A 3090-nucleotide genomic window follows, 5' to 3' on the forward strand; every position below is an offset into this window, starting at 1 on the left:
TTGCCAGGTCTCTGTGGGGAGCAGGGTGGCCCCGGGTGCCCATCCCCATCCAGGCTGCCTCTCCCCTCCCTTCTCCCTCTTAAATTCATTTCCCTCCCCTTTTTTTCTCCCTCGAAGACAAAGGTGGAGGGGCCCAGCCGGCGGCGCTGTGCCAGCCATCAGCGGGGATGGATGGGGATGGATGGGGATGGATGGGGATGGCGGGGACAGCGCCAGGCTGGCAGCTGTCAGCCGAGGGGAAATGAGGTCCCCACGTTCTCAAGACACCATCCCAAACCAGCAGGATGCAGCTGGCTGTGACCCCTGGGAACGTTTTCCCTCCTCACCTGTCCGGGCCAGTGGGTGCCCTGAGCACCCCGAGGTGCCTGCGGGCAGGGCCGGGGTGTCCCGATGTGGGTGGGCAGAGGGTGACCCCACAGAGCCACCCACAACCCTGGGGTCCCCTGATCCCCCCAGCTCCAGCCCATCCTTGTGGTGGCCCGTGGCCAGGCGCCACACTGTGCCCTCGTGCCCACACCCCTCCCTCGTACACACGTCCCCCAACATGAGCAGGAGCCCCCCGCCCTGCCCGGGGCTTGGCCAGTGTCCCCCTGTCCCCACAGCGACCCCCTCCCTTGCCCCCCAGGGCCAGGCAGCACCCCGGGGTGCAGGGGGACACTTGGAATGGGGCAGCAGCCCACGGCTGTGGGCAGGCCACAGCAGCCCACAGTCAGGCCAGAACCATCCCTGCCTCAGTTTCCCCGCTGCCCATCCCAAGCTCTTTTCCTGAAGGATTTGCCGGCCAAAGGTGTGTGTGCTTTGTGTGGGCTCTGAACCAGCACCTGACCCCCTCCAGGGCTGCTGGCCCCAGACTTTCCACCCACACGTCATCATTTCCCCTCTGTCCCTTTCATCTCCAGCTCTCGACATTTTATTTTTGAGAGTAATGGTTTGGAAGTGCAATAATGTGAGTTGAGAAGACTTTGGGAAGCCCAAAGTGAAGACCTGCTGCCAAAGCACTCAGGTGCTGCCTGGGATTGGCCCAATCCCCGATTTCCTTCCTCAGGAACCCACGGCTCAGGAAGGGGCTGGGAGAGGTACACGGCAAAGGCTTTTTGAAGGTTTCTTTTCCTTGAGCAAAGGCAGCTCACACCAACCCACACCCGCAGCTCCTGTTGAGTTCAGTTTGCTAAAAAGGGAAAAAAACAGGGTGAAACTTCCTTTGACAGAAGAGAGACGGTCTGGGATGTGCCAGGGAGGGCAGGCAGGGAGGTGGCACCGGGCTGGGAGTGTGAGAGGCAACACTGCAGGTGTGCAAACCTCGGAGCGTGCAAGGCTGGGAGTGTGCAGTGCTTTGTGCAGTGCCCCTGGGAGGAACAGGAACCTCAGCGCCGGGGTGGATCCATGCTGGATCCATCCCTGGCTTCACCTGAAGTACATCCATCCCATCCCATCCCTGCACATCCCATCCCTGCACATCCATCCCTCCACATCCCCTGTGTAAGCCCCTGCCCTGTGCTGGAAAAAGCTCCTCTGGATTAATGTCAGGATGCAGGCGGTGCAGGTGACACACCAGTTGAATTCCTGTCACTGGAGGCCACGTGGGAAATCAGGTCACCCTCCACATCCCTCACCGGCTGCCTCCAGCCTCCCTAAAATTCCCGTGGGCATCCCACTGGCATCCCTCTGCCGAAAGAAAGCCCACCCCACCCCCTCAGCCCTGCTTAAAACACCAAACCCGAAAACACCCCGCAGCCCACCCGCGGGGACCAGCTCTGGCCAGACGCTCCGGTGTCTCCCGGGATTCTGCTGCCGGAGAGCGGATGAAAAGCGCATCCATCGCCGATCCCGGCGGGGCCGGGAACAGCCCCGGGGGTCGGGGCTCGCTGGGCTGGGCCGGTTTCATCCGTGATTAATTATAAAATTGAGGTCAATGCAGCACATTCTTTATTTATTCCAGGCAGGATGGGATCAGGAAGCATCAGGGATGGCAAACAGCGGGCTCAGCCCCTCTGGGCACCCCGAAGCCCTCTCCCCCCAAGGAGGGATGAAAAGAGCCCCGAGGGAGCGGCCACAGCGGGACCTGGAGCCTTCCCGATCCCGCAGGAGCTGCCGGAGGGATCCCAGCACTGCAGCTGCCTTCCCATTAATCCGGCACCACTAACTGCGGCAGCCCGGCTCCGAGCAGCTTTTCCTCAAGAAAAAAAAAGCAAAGAAGCCTCAGCTCCCCTCCTAGTGCCGTGAATTTTTATTAAAACAAGAGAAAACAGTTATTCCTTCGGAGTACAACAGTCCAGGGAATGGGAAAGCGGCTGTGCCAGGCCACAGCCATCCGAACTGCAGCCACGTGCGGGGAATCGATTCCAGGGTTTAAATAAACAGGGTTGGGATGGGATTTACTCCACGCCAAGCCCCGGGCTGAGCCTCCGGTGGGGCTGGGGGTCAGGTGAGGCTGTGAGGAGGAGGAATTGGGGGTCCTGAGGGGATGTGAGGGATCCCCGGGGCAGCACCGGCTCTGCTGGAGGATAAACGCAGCTGGAAGAGCATTCCACCCGAGAGGGGCACAGGATTTGGGACGGAGACAGGAAAGGCAGCTCAGGGCATCCCTGTTCCCCCGCGGGGGGGTCAGAGCAAAGGCACCCGCGATGGCACAGGCAGGAGCAGGCGGCCCCGGGCCCAGCCCGGGATAGCGGCATTCCGGGGGACTCGGATGCCCCGGGATCCAGGGAAAGCCCAGCCCGGAGCCCCTGGATCCCCCCAGCCTGAAGCTGCCCAGGTTTGTCACAGTTTGCAGGAACAGTAAGGTTTCATTTGGTTGGCACTAGCTGTTCTCCTGTTCCCAGAAGAGAGGAGGAGGAAGAGCCCTTCCTCCCACCTCCTCTCCCCAGGGAAGCAGCCCAGGATCCCCCCCAGCCCCAGGTCGCTGTCCTCCCGCTCCCTGCTCCTCTCCCACCCTGGCGGGCGCCGGGAGAGCCAGCGCGACGTTCCTGATTTACAGCACTCCACTGGAACATGCTCGGGATCCTAATGGAGCTGCCGGCACCGCCGCCTGCACGGGGCTCCGGGAGCGGAGCAGGGGCTCCAGGGCCGGCACGTGCAATTCCAGGGCTG

This window comes from Sylvia atricapilla, chromosome 17 (genome assembly GCF_009819655.1).
Source record: "Sylvia atricapilla isolate bSylAtr1 chromosome 17, bSylAtr1.pri, whole genome shotgun sequence".
NCBI classification, from domain to species: Eukaryota; Metazoa; Chordata; class Aves; order Passeriformes; family Sylviidae; genus Sylvia; species Sylvia atricapilla.